General features: G+C 40.6%; 1 protein-coding gene across 1 annotated transcript in view; it reads left to right on the top strand.

Moving 5' to 3' along the window:
* The window catches only part of PARD3B (par-3 family cell polarity regulator beta), an 868,889-nt gene that overhangs the window by 261,159 nt on the left and 590,101 nt on the right, over nucleotides 1–17,629 (top strand). The gene's annotated exons all lie outside the window — the stretch shown is intronic.

The raw sequence follows: 17,629 nt of genomic DNA, 5'->3' as shown, positions 1-17,629 counted from the left end.
GACACTTAGCATATTAGGCTTTTATTATATAGGATATATATGAGTTCGGGGCAGTTCTGGTTTTGGCTGGGTTTAGTCATGTACCTTGGGCAGTTGTGAGTCAGGTAGGTAGATCTGCTGATCTGGGCTGTCCTCTTTCACATGATTGGGAATTGGTTGGCTACTGGGTGGTCTAAGATGACCTTGACTAGGACAGCTGTGCCCTTCTTCATGGCCCTTTTCCCTTCCAGCAGACTGGCCCTTGTTTCTAAAGGAGCAAGCAGAAATGCACAGTGTCTCAAAGCCTAGACTTGTAATAGCACAATATCAATCCTACCAAAGTCTGTTGGGCAAAATCAGTCACAGGTCTACCAGGAATCAGGAAGTGGGGAAACAGAGTCCACCTTTGATGATAGGAGCTTCAGTTACATGGCAAAGGGAAATCATCCAAGCAGGGGAATAACTGGGCTCATTTTTTAAAGAATCAATTTATCACAGAACCTATAAAAACTGTACCTAAAACTCAAATTGATCCACAACATGAATTTGGGGGGAGGGAGCTCATTTTTTAAAGAATCAATTTATCACAGAACCTATATTAAAAACTATACCTAAAACTCTGAAATTGATTCACAACATGAATTTGGGGGAAGGGGATGTTTGAAAAAAAAATAGGGTTCTAAATCACTTGAAAGACAATAAAGAAAACATTGCTCCTGGAAAGGACATTCATCAAAGACATTTTCGTCAAACTCATCACCTAAGTGCCATAGTTGGCTGAGCATTCCCAACCCCAACAGGGAGAAGAGAAAGAACTAGCCTACATTACTGTCGGTGAGCTTTGGGCATATCGATTTACTGTTCCTTTCGGTTTTCTTCTCACCTCTTTCTGAGAACCTGCCCTTAACCTCTGAATTCTCTCCTTCAAGATTAACAGTGGTTAGAGTGGGATGGCTGAGCTGGTGACTGACGAGCTGACAAACAGGAGCAGATGACGGTGGTCTAGTCTTCCACCCATGCAATGTTTCTTAGGTGAACATGTTCCGCCTTGAAGCTGGGGATTGGCCTGCAGGTTTCTGTCCTGCCACCCTTGATATAATGGTGGATTATTTATTGTTCTAATATCTGCAACTGACTCCAGCTCACTAAACTCTCATCCTCCTGATCAATGGGTGCTCAACAGATCTGGTTTTCTTAGTCAGAATACTTTACTTTTTAGCAATCCTGAACCGAACCAAAAATATTTTCCATAAAATTTCATGGATTTCTTTTCATTACATTTTGAAAAGAATTTGCTGATAATAAAATGTTACTATGTGTATCATAGGTAGATACTCTGTGTGTGTGTTTTTGTTCTTTGTTTTTTTGGAGGTATCTACACTGGCAGCAAAAAGGTTATTTGTGGATCATTCAAATAATGGGCACAGTCACACTTAATGTACATTGAATGCTGAAGACCCCCAGTCATCTAAACTTCAAACTTGTCAGTGTTAATGACTTGAACAATGGATCAAGACCAGTCATTTGTTATTTTATATTAAGAAGACAGCTTAATATTACGATCTTATGGGAGGCTAACTAACATTTATAAATGAATAATGGAATGAGTTAGAAAAAGACTGATGAGAAACATCTTACGTTGTATATGAAACATACTCTTCTGTATTAAATTTTTATGCAGAATTATACTTTCCAGCAAGGATGAGGTTAGGCAACAGTCTTTGAAGAAGAGTAAATACATGTGAATTGGATAGAAAACGATTTCCTTTTGGTTTTATAGAGATCAGAAGAGCAACGAAATGAGAAGCTTATATAAGCGAGTGTTTGTTCTTCCCCAGGACATGGGCGTTGGGGACATTGGGAGAAGCTGTTTTCCCTCGAATGCTGGCAAAACAGAAAACGAAAACAAATGTTGTGCCTCAACTCATAAGACATAATTGTTTTTCATATTCACCCTTTTGACTACTCCAGACAATTTAATTCTTCCCAAATCCAACTCAATCCCTATGACATTAACTTTTAATTTGCTGAGAATATTAAGACTACCCAAGTTTAGCTCTCTTAATTCCCCCTTCCCTCAACATGAAATTCTTGGTATGTTTTTATTTGCTTCTATTTATTGTGTCTAAGAAAAAAAATAGTCCTCCTCTTTGCCAAGCCCAACCCTTTCATTTATGTTTTTAATCATAATCCCCCATCTTCTTGAATCTCTGGGACTTTTCTCAAACAATTACATTTTTTCCTAAAGTTTCCTAAAAGAAATGTAAACAATTTCATTTTCCTAGAGTTTGAAAATCTCTGTTTTACATATTTAATTCCTATTTGTATATAATCTCTACTCCCTATACTTAAAAACATGCTCAGTTTTTTTTCTCTCAAAAAACAAAAAAACAACAACAACAAAAAAAAACCCTATTCTTTTAATACATGTTGTTTTTATTCTTTTCATTTCGTGTCTAAAGTTTTGGAGTATTTTGACTCACCAACTTGACTTCGTTACCTCCCACTCTCTCCTTAATTATACAATAATCCAACCTTCCATTTTTCTAGCTGCACTGCTCCCTCAGCACTTTAGGGAAACCTCCCCATAGTCAGTCGCCTTAGGGAGGTTCAATCCTATGACTTGTCTTTAGGCCATTGTAACCCTTAACCCACTGAGCATGTTCTCTTTCTGAAGCTTCACCCTCCAGTAGCTTGTGAGTCCAAGAACTATCTGCTCCCCCAACTGCCTGTTCAAACTGTGTTCTCAGCTGCCTCCAGTTCCCCTTTTTCCTCTCCTAGGTCAATAGCTTGTCTTTCTTCCTCGGCTTCCCCTATGACTATAAAACTTGTCTGAAAACCAAGTTTTACACTTGGATACATTTTATCTCCTCCACTAAATGGTAAAGGTCTTTGATTTCATAGGTCTGATACCTTTGATGTTTTGTCTTCTTGTTTTGCCAAGCACGAAAGCAAGAAAAGTCCTCTAGGTTGATGCCATGGTCTTTGCCTGTGAGTAGGTCCATTTATTGGCTGGAAGAAACAGCTTAGCTTTAATATAGAACCAAAGCAAATCAATCAATCAATCAATCAATCAATCTTCAAGGACATTTATGATATCAAATTAAGAATTGGATAAAGAGTTAGCACTCTGGAATCAACTGTTGTACTTCAAATCCTACCTCCAACACATTACCTGTATGATATTGGTCAAATTTCTTCACTGTTTTAAGGTTCAGTTACCTTGGTTATAAAAGAGAGATAATTGTAGCTTGTGCTGTTGGTTGAGATTATCCATTCAAAGCCTTTAGCAAGTGCCTGGGATATGGAAAGTGCTTAATAAATGGTAGCTGTTCTGTAGGTAGTTTTCTTAAAGTATTCATTTTGGGGTTTGGAGAAGATCCATTTAATTGTCATTTATTTTAAAACAATATGTACATGTGAGATTTCTCTGTAGGTTGAGTTTGAGCAACTTTAAGGTTTTTCAAACTGACAAAGGTATCAAAAGCTTGCCAATGTTGTTTTTCCATAGGAAAAACATAAACTTAAAATATAGTCTTTTCTTCTTTTTTTCCAAAGAAAGACAATATTGGCAAGTTTTTCAGCCTTTGAAACCTTTTGAAGACCTTTTAGATGCTCAGATCTGATCCAGCTCCCAGACCTGTTACTTACCAGTTCAATGACTTTGGTTAATTTGCTTAAATCCTCTTTGAGCTACGAGTTCTTATTAAAACAAAAACAAACTAAGGAAGGAAGTGGGAATACGGCCCAGTTGCTGAATTTTCAAAAATGAAGAGTGAATTTGCACCTCAGTTTGCTTGGCAGCTCTGAGCCTATGACTCTGTCTCAGATACTCACAATTTTTTAAAATGTTTGATTATGAGCAGCTGCAAAATCTTGTGGCATTTGATGCTGGAGAGAGATGCCCTAATAGATATATTTAACATTCATTTATCTGGATTCGCCAAAGTCTACTCTTGTATTCATTTAGGTCAGGGATATTATCTTAGAGTGATATTATCTTAGAGTTTTTTAATCAGTAATGCCTTCCATGGTTTACAATGTAATGAAAAACCCACACGGATGTTACAGCAGCTTTATTCATAATTGCTAAAGCTTGGAAGCAACCAAGATATCTTTCAGAAGGTAAACTGATAAATAAATTGTGCTAAATCTAGACAATGGAAAATTACTCAACACTGAAAAGAGCTACCAAGCCATGAAAAGACATGGAGGAACGTTAAGTGCATATCACTAAGTGAAAGAAGCCAGTCTGAAAAGGCTACATACTATATGAATCCAACCAAATGACATTCTGAAAAAGGCAAAACTATGAAGGTAGCAAAAAGATGGACAGTTGCCAGGGGTTGTCCAGTGGGATGGGGGTAGATGGATAAGGAGACGGAGCACAGATGATTTTTAATGAGTGAAAATACTCTGTGTGATACCATAATAATAACTGATACATGTCATTGTACATTTGCCCAAGCCCTAAGAGTGAACCCTCATGTAAACTGTACATACTGAGTAATTATGATGTGTCAGTTAGGTCCATCAGTTGTAACAAATGTTCCACTCTGGTGAGAAATGTTAATGATGAGGGAAGCTACGCCTGTGTGAGGGTAGGAGATGTGGGGGAAATTTTTGTATCTTCCCCTCAATTTTGCTGCGAACCTTAATTGCTCTAAAATTTTGGTCTTACCTACAATGAAGCATGCTTATCAAAGGGAAGATAGATTAAATAAACACATGAATAAAAACCATTTTATCTTATCCCAAACAAACTGTGTTTAAACCCGTGGCTCTCATTTTTATGTTTAGTCAATGATATCTCACTGAAGAGCTTGTTTGCCAGGCTCTTGGTACCAGGTAGTGCAGCTGCCCCTGTGCCTAGCTTGTTTGGCTTGTGAAGTACTAATCGTAGAGGGCGCTGTGTTATTACATTCCCCAGTCTTAAATCCTATATGGCAAAGTTAAAGACCCTCCATCCAGGCTGTGAGGGAGCCTCTAAGTGACATGAAGCTCAAACCACTTACGGTACTTTTAGTGTTAAGAACTGATTGCTCTAGCCTGGCTGGTGTGGCTCAGCGATTGAGCATCGACCTGTGAACCAGGAAGTTATGGTTCCATTCCTGGTCAGGGCACATATTGGGGTTGCGGACTTGATCCCCAGCGGGGGACATGCAGGAGGCAGCCAATCAATGATTCTCTCTCATCCTTGATGTTTCTCTCTCTCTCTCTCTCTCCCTCTCTAAAATCAATAAAAATGTATTTTAAAAAAAGAACCAATTGCTCTAAAGGTATCTGTAGGGACAGCACTTAAAATAGTTTAAATGATTAACTGTTTTCATCATTAGAATAAATAGAATGTATACGGCTATGTGCATATCTGCCTGGAGTAAAATTACTTCCCAAGCTACAGATAAATGAAACCTACCCAGGAACTCTCAAGGAAGAGTGGAATTTTGGCTGATGAAAATTGTGGATGGGTTTAGGGATCCAGAGCCACAATTAATTTACATTTGATTTTAATTGATGATACCCTGATATATCAGAGGTTTCTTAATTAAGAAATAGAGACATAGGCAGATTGGAATATTGGTAATTGGAAATAAAGGAGGTTTAGGTAATGAAGTGTGGCTTTATTAAATGGTTTGCTCATTTTATAGAAAATGCTATGTAAAACTTATTAACAGTTATCTTTCGCTTAAAAGAAATACTGATATTTGGAGGATGTAGAATTTTATTTAAAAATACGTGCTGTGTTAGAAATAATGGTTATGGCCATAAGGCCCCAAATTGCTTTTAATGTTGTGCACAGACTACTGAACCACCATGCTTTATTATAACCTATCAGGGTTCATTTTTAGTGACTTTCTGTCCAAACCTACATTTCATAAATGGCTCTCAATGTAAGTTTTCCAGTTTAGCTAATCATATCCCTTGCCTCTGCTCAGCCTCTTACTTGGAGTTATTTCTCTCTTTTGTTATTTCTCTGCTATCATTGCCTAGAATGAGTGTTTGAAAATGACATAGATTGTATTTTGCCAAATCACCTTTGCTGTGGAGGATTACTCTCCCTTGTAATTACAGCTTACACAAAAATCCGCTTGATACTTCCTGGTAATCAGAGCAGTGCTGCCTTGTGTTGATGCAGTCTTTTTCATGTGAGCTCAACACACATTTAAAGGCACTCTTGTTCCTCATCACCGTGTTCCTGTGAGCAAAGCAGATGGTCTCGGAAGGGAGGCTGGAGACTAACCAGGTTAAACGACTTGCTTAGGGTAAAGCTGTAATCAGTGACATGGATGGGAAGGCAGCCACATCTGATTCTAGACTGGTTTTCTATCTTCTACATCGCTTTGCCTCCAATTATTTTGTATTTTTATTTTTTTGCTTGTGACATCTGTTTCCATCATTGTCATGCTGTTAATTACTTAATATCATTTTACTGCGAGATTACCTACAGGGAACAGATACACTCTGTGTACAAATATGTTTAATGCAAGGATGGGAGAAACACTGACAGTGGGGGGGACAGGTAGACTCGTTTTGCTGGATTTGGGGTTGGACTTTCTACATTCCCATTCCTCTGAATGAAGGACAAGGTTTGGAAGCAAATTGGGACCTTGGGTGGGTATTTATTAGTTTGTTAGTTTATTCAGGGGTTCCTTAAGGAAGGGAAAAAATCTTGAAGGGTATATACATCAAAGTTTTCCCATGATATTTGGGTCTCATATGTATGACTCATTAATTTAATAACGGAAAGAACTGATTTAATTGTTCTGACCACTGATTTATTGACGATGAAGTGTAATTCGGTGACCAGTAGATCTTGTTATTTTTTGCTGTCTTGCCCTTGTTTAGAAAGCCTCATTTGTTATATGATGCTTGATTATAACCTGATAATCAGACTTCAATGAATCACTTTTATCCCACAGTTTTACTTCTTTTTCTTGTCTGCATTCACTATTTTTCATTCTTATTTTTTCTCATGTGTTTTTTTTTTAAATCTTCCTTTGTGCTGTTCACACAAGATCATTGTGTCTCTTATTTGAGTTTTCTGAGTGTGCTAAAAATATGCATAAAAACCAAGTCTTATCTTTCTCTTCTTTTAAGGAGTGTTTTATTTGAGTAAAGTATATCATGTGTAACTGATACATATTCTTTAGAAATTAGCTGCTTTCCAAGTCACAGGCCATATTGTTTAAACCACAGAGTCTATAATAGTTTGAGACTTAGTTTGAATGGAGTGTCTAGTTTCTCTGGTTTAAAACATCATTCTTTTAAGTAACAGCATTGCTGTAGTTTTGATAATCCCACGATCCCAGGTTGTAACTTAATAGGTGATCATAGGCTATTTGAGGTTTTAAAAAATTCACAGAAAGAATAATTTTAAAAAAATTTGAATTAGTTAATATTAATTGATTAAAACATGTCATGTGGTGGACAATACTGGAGAGAGTGGAGAAATTCTTGTCTGACTCCTGGGTGTGCCCTTGGGTTTCATAACTGCGGTGATCATCGCCATCTGCCAGAGGGAGAGGGAAGTGATGCCTATGGCTTTTAGAGTCTTGTTGATTTTGTCTGTCTGGCTGGTATCAAGAAATTTCTAGGTAAACTGTCTAATTAAAATATTAAACAAGTGAGAGAAAAAAATCACTGTGCTTTATTTGAGTTTTCTGAGTGTGCTAAAAATATACATAAAAACCAAGTCTTATCTTTCTCTTCTTTTAAGGAGTGTTTTATTTGAGTAAAGTATATCATGTGTAACTGATACATATTCTTTAGAAATTAGCTGCTTTCCAAGTCACAGGCCATATTGTTTAAACCACAGAGTCTATAATAGTTTGAGACTTAGTTTGAATGGAGTGTCTAGTTTCTCTGGTTTAAAACATCATTCTTTTAAGTAACAGCATTGCTGTAGTTTTGATAATCCCACGATCCCAGGTTGTAACTTAATAGGTGATCATAGGTTATTTGAGGTTTTAAAAAATTCACAGAAAGAATAATTTAAAAAAAAATTTGAATTAGTTAATATTAATTGATTAAAACATGTCATGTGGTGGACAATACTGGAGAGAGTGGAGAAATTCTTGTCTGACTCCTGGGTGTGCCCTTGGGTTTCATAACTGCGGTGATCATCGCCATCTGCCAGAGGGAGAGGGAAGTGATGCCTACGGCTTTTAGAGTCTTGTTGATTTTGTCTGTCTGGCTGGTATCAAGAAATTTCTAGGTAAACTGTCTAATTAAAATATTAAACAAGTGAGAGAAAAAAAATCACTGTGCTTTCCCTTAATCGGAATGTCACATTCTGACAAGACAACAATGCATCAGGTAGCTTTTCCTGCACTTCAGGTGAAACCACAGTCCTTCACCCAACCTTCTGGGAGGCTGGAAGGTCCGGCCCCTCCTGTCTCTCCAGCTGCTATCTGCACCCCTTTCCCTTGCTCCCTGCCATCCAGCCGCACTGGCTGCCTCCCTGCTCTTTCCACAAGCCAAGGCCTTTCTTGTTCTAAAGCCTGTGCCTCCACCTTAGCACACACTCCCTTTTCCAACCCCCAGGTCTCTGAGATTCAGAGAGGCCTTTCCTGACTAATTCCTCAACTCCTCGGTCTTGTTACTCACTCTCATAGCTTCTTACACTTTTCCTCTATAGCCATGATAAAGGTTTATCACTATATTTTTATCTTATGCCTCTCTTGTCCTCTAGACTATGCCTTAAAATCACCCAGGGAAATTTTAACTCAGGCCATCTCTCAATTGGCATCCTGGACAAATTGAAGCAGTGGTTAGAGCAGGATCATCAGTATTTTTCAAACTGTCTTCAGATGATTCTAATGTGCAACCAGATCATAAGCAACAGAAAGGCAAAGATGATGTCTGCTGACTGGTGTAAATAACCTCTGCCTAGCATGACCCATAATCTTTATATATAAAAGCCTAAACGACTGTTAGGACCGAATGACCAGTTGCTATAATGTGCACTGACCCCCAGGGGGCAGAACCTCAACACAGGAGCTGCCCCCTGGTGGTCAGTGCATTCCCACAGCCAACCTCCTGCTGCCGGCCAAATGCCTGCTGCCCCTTTCTACCCAAATAACCTCTGCCTAGCATGACCCATAATCTTTATATATAAAAGCCTAAACGACTGTTAGGACCGAACGACCCATTGCTATAATGTGCACTGACCCCCAGGGGGCAGAACCTCAACACAGGAGCTGCCCCCTGGTGGTCAGTGCATTCCCACAGCCAACCTCCTGCTGCCGGCCAAATGCCCGCTGCCCCTTTCTACCCACCCCCCAGCCAGCCGGCCCCCATTGGCCCCTGGTGCTAAACCATTTGTAGACGACCTGCTTCTGGGTCAGGGTTTTGTATGTAGCAGAGCAGGTCCCTTGCTGCGATCTATTGAAAGTCAACCCTCAACACGAGGGTTTGTCTTGCTCTGTCCTCTCCCTTCCCCGGGGGCCGCCTGCCTGCAGTGGTGGTGGTGACACGGCGGTGAGGAAAGAAGGAGGGGGAGGGCGGGGAACCATGCAGTGGCAGGGCGCCAATGGCGGCAGCGTCCTACATCTGTTCCTTCCACTCCCTGCCTGGCGACCTTCACCTCCTCTCCTAACCCCTTTGGGCCCTTGGCTGGGACTGGGAACCAGAGGTGGGTGGCGGCAGACATGGCCCCTTTCCCAGGGGGCTTGGGGCTGGCTCCCTCCTCAGGGCAGGCGGCCAACCTCCCAAGGTCCCTCTCCCTGGCCCGCCAACCTCCCGTGGTCCCTTCTCCTGCCCCTCCCCCTGGCTGGCAGACCCCAATTGGCCCTGATTGCCAGCCAGGCCTAGGGACCCCACCAGTGCACGAATTCATGCACCGGGCCTCTAGTGTGTTAATAAGGCCCCACCAATTACTTATCACCACCCCTAGCCAGTAAACAAAAAATAAAAATGCATGTTGTTTTTTATACCTTATCCTATATAATAAAAGGGTAATATGCAAATTGACCCTAACAGCAGAACGACTGGGAATGACTGGTCACTATGACACACACTGACCAGCAGGGGGCAGATGCTCAATGCAGGAGATGCCCCCTGTTGGTCAGTGCACTTCCACAGGGGGAGCTTTGCCCAGCCACAAGCCAAGCTGACGGCTGCCAGCACAGCGGTGGTGGTGGGAGCCTCTCCCACCTCCTCAGCAGCACTAAGGATGACCAACTGCAGCTTAGGCCTGCTCCCCGCTGGCAAGTGGATATCCCCCAAGGGCTCCTGGGCTGCCAGAGGGATGTCTGACTGCCAGCTTAGACCCAATCCCCCGGGGAGTGGGCCTAAGCCAGCAGGTGGACATCCCCCGAGGGGTCCCAGACTACAAGAGGGCACAGGCCGGGCTGAGCCCCCCCCCCCCAAGTGCACAATTTTTTGTGCCCCGGGCCTCTAGTGTAAGAATAATCCCATATTCTTTCTCCATTAACCCAAATAAAATGAAAAATGGGTGATATATTGTTTCCAAAGAGAAGAGCATTGGTCTTTAGAGGAATTGTTGAGCTGTAGACTGGATCACTAGAAGGTAGGTGGTGAAATTTAGGACAAAATATATCTTTTGTGCAGTATTCTGTATTATTCAGTATTCCCAAAGAAAACAATGAAATAACACAGTAATCAAGAGATTATGCTGTAAATAAATGCCATGTTCTCTTCTGACATTTAACAATAAAATTTGTGATATATACATCATTTCAGAAATTAAAAGAATATTATAATAAGATTTCATCATTTTTGTCACTCAACTGCTAAAATCTGAGGCAAAGTATATTGCATTTTAATAGTACATTATCATTTATTTTTTTCCTTATTAAATACACTTTATTTTTGAGACCAGTATTAGGTTCACTACAAAATTGAGCAGAATCTAGAGAGTTTCCATATATATTCCTTCCCCCCACCACCCCCCACCAGGCAACCTCTTCTCTGACTATCAACATCCCCTGGTACATTTGTTAACAATCGATGCATCTACATTGACAGACTGTTATCACACAATGTCCATAGTGTGCATTAGGGTCAGATCCTGGTGGTGTACATTCTATGGGCTTGGACACATGTATAATGACATAGTACACTGTCATTTAAAGGCCCTTGTATATACACCGTGTAATGTAGTCCTTGGGCAATATCCTTAGGAAATGAAAAGAGGTATTATAAAGCCAGTATTCACTATATCTACAATTAAGTGAGTTTTATAAACAGAGCCTTGTAGTTTATTACAAATCGTTGATGAAGTGTTTATTTCTTCAGGGAAACTCTACCACTTATCAGAAACTTACAATAATCAAAAACAGTTTCCAATTTATTATCACGTCATTACTTCTCAATCAGCATACTTTTTTTTTTTTTCAGATCATAGACTGCCCCCAAATGTACATAGATTACTATTGTCCCTGTGGTTTTCTGGTATCTCTTGATAATAACATATCTGCTCTATTACCTTGAAAACGTATTTGTGAGTTGAAGTATTATATTTCTCTTTTCCAGAAATAAGAAAAACAACATTGCTTTTTTTACACTAATCCTTTGAGAAAAATATCCATAGGAGAGCTTACCAGGTTCTGTGGAGAGCTTACTAGGCACTGTGGGTGTTTAAATTTATATCATAATACTTCTCAGATATAATGTAGGAAAATGTGTGCTTTTGGAGAAGAATTCAAAAGCATTTAATGACTTGTCCAGTGTAATAACCGGACTAGCTGCAGGATAAAGAGCCCTGCCTCCTCTCTCAGACATGTTTCATGTCCACTTTCTCCTTAGGAAATGCGAGAATATCCTAATGGCAGAATTGTGATCGAGGACATGAAGGATCAAATAAAAAAGTTGTGAAAGATCTCTGGGGGTACTGGGTCCCCAGTGTGCAAGAGTGACAGTTAAGTGACTGCAAAAGTACAGTTTGTTTAATCATGTCCATTAATTAAGAGTTTGTTTGTTTTTAGCTCATTCGTTTCATCTACACATTTTCTGTCTAGAATGGATTCCATCATTCCTATGCATGAATATCATTCAAATGAAATAATGTTGAGGCAATTCTAAGATAGGCAGAAAAAGTAGATAGTACTACTACACGAGGGTCCTACTGGGAGCTTCAGGAAGCATCCACGGGCTATAGACATAAATGGGTGGAACAGTGCCAAGGCTGGGCCTGCTGTGACAGTGGTTCGGGGCGCAGCCTGGGAACTGGACATTAGGTCTTAGTTGCTGAGAATAGCCAGCTGATGTTCCAGTGACAACCGTGCATACAGTCTGGGAGTCCCTGCTGCACTCAAGGCCTGGGCTCACGGTGGCAGGGCCCATAGTATCAGTAGGAGAGTATGCTTGGTCTCATGTTGATTGTAATTTATTAGGAGAGAAAAGAAAAATAACGATAGTGCAAGGAAGAGTAGAAGAGCTATAAAAGATGTGTTGCAAACAAATTAATCATCTCCAAGTTAGTTGATTGAGTAGCAGATGTTCAGTGTCATATGTTCTATTCAATTACCATGGGGGAGTTAAAAGCAAACGTCTTAGTCAGTGATACACCTTGGGGTTTGTTATGTATTTATTTCCATATTTTAGCTTTAGCCATAACATTTTTGTTATATCATAACCTTGAGAGCTATTTACAATATTCTATTTTATAGACGTTTACATTAACATTCAAGATTCATGAATAGAAAAGACTCCAGTACCATGCATTTCAAAGAAGGTGAAATATTCTTAAAGCTTTGTTCCATTGCTAACCATAGATTAAATGGCTCTGGTTGGAAAGCTCTGACACGTGAATCTATTAGCATGGGATGGTTATCAGTGACATGAAAAAGTTAATCCACAAATGGGGGGTGAGATTTTATTTTGTTTTAGCCTCTTAGGCTTCCTAGCAGGACACGATTTATTACCACGGCACCTTTCCTATGGAAATCAGCTTTTCTAAATGGGTAAATTAAAGCACATTGTAAATTGTTCAGGTTAATATTGGAGTCCTTTGTGCTTCAGGGTTTCCAATGTGGGTCTTTTAACCTTTGGCTCCATTTAAAGGAAATTTTCCTGAAAGATTTGTTCTCTCTTCGATGGTGTTTTTAGATGCTGTACATGATGAGCTGAGACTGTGCGGAGTGTGAGGGAAATCATTTGTTTCTTTAAAAAAACTGAATTTTATTTGGTTTTATTAGAGCTCACATTGTTACTGCATTCTCAGGATATATATTAAAAATTATATCCTTGTGTGTGTTCTAAATTTCAAATATAACTGCTGGAATATTTAGTCTAAAAAGAAGTACAGAACTTGAACTCAGCCATTCCTAAGCGCATACCTTTAGATTGGTCTTTTATCATTTTCATCCAAGGAATGCTTAGCTATTTAGATTTTTGATGTTTATTTCAGATACCTAGATTTAAATATGTGAAAAAAATCTGAGTTATAGTTACTCAGTAATTACCATGGAACTAAGTTGGATTTTTGAACATGTAAATCCATCTTCCTTAGGCTATCATAAACAAAGCAGAGTGTTATAAGCCAATTGCTAAAATGAATAACTGAGACTAAGGGCTTTTTTGTTGGTGGCTGTAGTTAAAATGAACTATCTCTGGAAATGTAACTTCAACTTTCCCTGTTTTTGTAGTAACGCTGCATTAAGATGTCAGGTCAAAATATTTTTTTTCTTTTTCTCTCTGTTTTGATATTTCATTTGAGAACCAATATTTCAAAAAATGTAGTGATTTAGTACAAATTCCTTAGTTCCAGTCAGATAAATAAACCTTACCAGATTCAGTGCACTGATTTATTGATAGGACTCTGAGGGATCACAAGTCTTTTTGAGAACTTTAGAAACATTTCTGAATTCTGAATTTTATTGAAGTTGTTCCCGAGAGAAAAGCAGAATGGGAGAAAAAACCCTCTACTCTTTCCACAGATTTGGGCCTCTTAACAAAGGTTTAACTTTTTTTTTTTCAAAAGGTCAATATTTAAAAAAAAATAGGAGTAGCGGTAATACAAACATGTTCTGGTCACCAGTAACTGCTCACTAGAACAGTGTTCTGTGTGGCCAGCTTCCTATGATCTATGATAATGAGATTCGATTGGCACCAATATTTAAAATACATAGAAAAATCTCCAAACTTTTTATACAGTGATTTTTACTTCTTTGCAAGCTAAGTTGATACCTCCATTTTAAAGAAAGGATTAGGCAATATCTTGTGTAAAATATACCTACTTTTAAAATTAGCCTTGACTTTTTTTTTAAATAAACACATTTATGTAGAGATGATCACAGGTCTAAACACCTTCTTTCTGCTTTTCTCAAATCCCAACATCTTCCCTCCTAAAAGGATTATAACTTGAAAGATGCCCATATGCCAGGTGCATCTTCCTGGGACCTGGAACGGGAAACTGATGGGTTAGGACGGGGCTGGCGGCTACAAGAGAGAATCCAATGCCACCATGAGCCTCACCCGTGCTTCTCCCATGGGACCTGGAGAGGTACTGAGGCACCCAGGCCGCTGATGGAGGGGCCTTTCCCGAGGGGACCCTCTGCTCTAACGCCGCCCTTGCCCAGTGGTTCTAGGTGCCCGGTTCAGACCCTACAGACTGCTCCCAGTGGAGGGGAATGGTTTCTGCCATGAGAAAGCAAGAGTGAGGTGACTTACCCAGTTTGGAATTTATTTTATGGGACGCCATATTAATACAGGTGTTTGAGGGACCAACTAAGGGAGTAAATGAGACTGTTTGGGGAAGTGGGGAGAAACCCACCCTGCCCTGCTTGAGAGAACGAGCTTCTTCTCTCTGTTGTCGTCCCCATGTTGTCCTCTGGATCTGCCGTTGGCAAAACCAAGGGTACCGGAGTTACAAAGTTAACTGCAACACCAGAAATTAAATTCCGGAGGGGAAACATCAATGAATAAAGCTGGAAAGTAAAATATCAATGGGAGCTTTTAGAAGAATGCTAGTAATACGTAGTAAAAATAGAAAATGGGGTTAGACATTCAACCTACTATTACCTAAAGGAAATGAAGCTGAGAGCAATACAAGTGCTTTATAAGCCAAGAGTAAAAGGAAAAGTGAGACATCAGAAGATAACCTGAAAGCAAAAGAAAGCATGACAACAGTGATACATCCAAAACGAAGTACACACATTGGAACGGGCCACACCAGCCAAGCCAGCTGACTTCAACAAGTCCGCCTGGTAAGGAAATGTGGATGAGGAAGGAGAAAGCAGGCCTTCAGAGGGTTCCCTGGAATGAGGCAGCTTCCGTGGCTGGGAATCCGTGGAGACCTCTAAGGGCAGAGAGAGAGAGCTGCGCTGTGGAGGGTAAGATGCGGCTCTTGGGGCCTTCCTGTCAGTGGCTTCTGTCCCCCAGCTCCCTCTAGGACACCTGCGAGGGCAAGGAGATGTGCCCTTCAGTAAATAGCAATCCATCAAGCTGCCAGCGGCCAGCTCCCCTCGCTGGCTCTGCACAGGCGTGAGTGCTGCCACAGCCGTCCCCATCCGTCCCTTTGGGAGACCCACGCTTTGAAGGAAGGCCCACACTTAGCGCAGTGCTCCTCGGGCAGGTGGGCAAGCACAGTGTGCCCGCTAACCACGCCATGTGATCAGCTGTTTTATGATTTTATATATTTATGATCCGACTGTTTCGGTATTTTGTAATCAATTACTTGTCGAGTAAAAACAGTAGTGAGCTTTTTAAATTTAGAAAAGCTCGATTTTGAAAAGGTCTGCTTTTCCAGTTGCTGATAGAATGTTTATTGTAATTGTACCTGGCAGCACCTAATCAAGACTACCTGTTTGTCCTGGCTGGGTGGCTCAGTTGGTTGGATTGTTGTCTGGATACACCAAGGTTGCAGGTTCGATCCCTGGTCAGGGCACATAAAAAAAAATCAACCAATGAATGCATAAATATGTGGAACAACAAATCTCTCCCTCTCCCCCCTTCCCCCTCTCTTTCCCTACAAATCAATCAGCAAAATATTTTTTAAAAGACTATCTGCCTATTGTTACTCCACTCATGCCCCAATCCATGGGGAGTAACTTCACTGCATTTATCAGATAACTCACATTTCAAGTGCCCAAACTGTGTATTTCAATCTTTTCACAGGGGTCTGCTAAGATAGGGGCAATGAGAGATTTATGCACACAGTATGCCTCTTCTACACAGTATGTCTGCTTACACCTACTATTATTCCCAAAAATGTTTAAGGTGGCCTTCATAGAATTGTTGTTAGGACAGGAAGTTTAACAAGCAAACATTTTAAGTCATAAAACCTCGTATAAGTTTTGGGAATCGTTCCTGAGCAAGACACTCAAGGTCCTTTATTTTCTCTCTGGAACCTTTCAGCCCAGCCTTAGGTTTTCTATTTCTTTTCCTCTTAACCTCCAGGGACCTGCATTCCGAACACATCAAACCAGTTGGTTGGCATTTCACAAATAGTGGCGCTGCAGTTTCCAGCTCCTGTGCTTTTGTGGTTCCTCTGCCTTGTAGGGCTTCCCACTCCTGCTGGCCTATGAAGTCCTGCTAATTAAGGCCCAGCTTAAATGTCACCTTCCCCTCCCTACTTTCTTAACTGCTTCCCTGCAAATACACATAGAAGGACTCTTTCCCCTCTCTTCCTGTCATGGCATTTTGCTCATTTAGCTATTTCATCACGCGTCACAGATGGATATTGACTGATATTCTTCTGCCCTCCCTGTTCCTGAATTGGTAGGTTCTTGAAGTGGGGGGCCACCGCCCCTCTTTTTAGCGCAGTGTTTGGTGTACTATACATACTCAAAATTGTTCCTTGGATGTAGGAGTTGAAGCACTTCCCCTAGTCTTATTCAGGGCAACTGAAAGTAACGTCCCCTTTCCTCCCTCTGTGAGGTGCATTAAGGAAGGTGGACACTTTCCCTCTCTGTCTGGGTTTGAGTGTTGCTCTATTTTCTTTTAGCTCAACTTTCCCTGTTTTGCATCTAGGAAATCTTTCATTTCTTTCCATATTTTTTTCCATTAAACAACTCTTGCCTGGAGATTCCCTAACTGACCATCTTAATGCTGTGCACATTGTAAGGAACACTGGGAAGACGTTTATGCTTTGGGCTCTGAGACTTCGTTCTAAGCACCGATTTGCCAGTGGCTTGACCTCTGGTTAAGGAGCTTTATTAGTGCTTTCCAGAGAAACGGAAGCAGTCAGATGTAGGTAAGGGCATGCAGGATGCATATGTGCAGGTGTGTATGTTTATTATAAGGAAGTGGTTCACATGATTTTAGGGGCTAAGTCCTAAGAGCTGTAGTCCCCTAGGAGAGCCAGTGTGTGGTTCCAGTGTGAGTTCCAAGACCTGGGAACCAGGAACCAGGAGTATGAATCCCAGTCTAAAGGCTGGAGAGCTTGAGACCAGAGAGAGCCAGTTCTTTAGTCCAGGTCTGAAGGCCTGCAAAAAACTATGTCTCAGCTCAAACAGTGAGGCAGGAAGGCAGGAGGGAGAAGATTCTATGTCCGTGGTCAGCAAACTGCGGCTCTCGAGCCACATGCGGCTCTTTGGCCCCTTGAGTGTGGCCCTTCCTAAGCCTTAGGAGTACCCTAATTAAGTTAATAACAGTGTACCTACCTATATAGTTTAAGTTTAAAAAATTTGGCTCTCAAAAGAAATTTCAGTCGTTGTACTGTTGATATTTGGCTCTGTTGACTAAA

This window comes from Myotis brandtii, unplaced genomic scaffold, assembly GCF_000412655.1.
Source record: "Myotis brandtii unplaced genomic scaffold, ASM41265v1 scaffold43, whole genome shotgun sequence".
Taxonomy (NCBI): Eukaryota; Metazoa; Chordata; class Mammalia; order Chiroptera; family Vespertilionidae; genus Myotis; species Myotis brandtii.
This window is presented reverse-complemented; position numbering and strand designations above follow the sequence as displayed.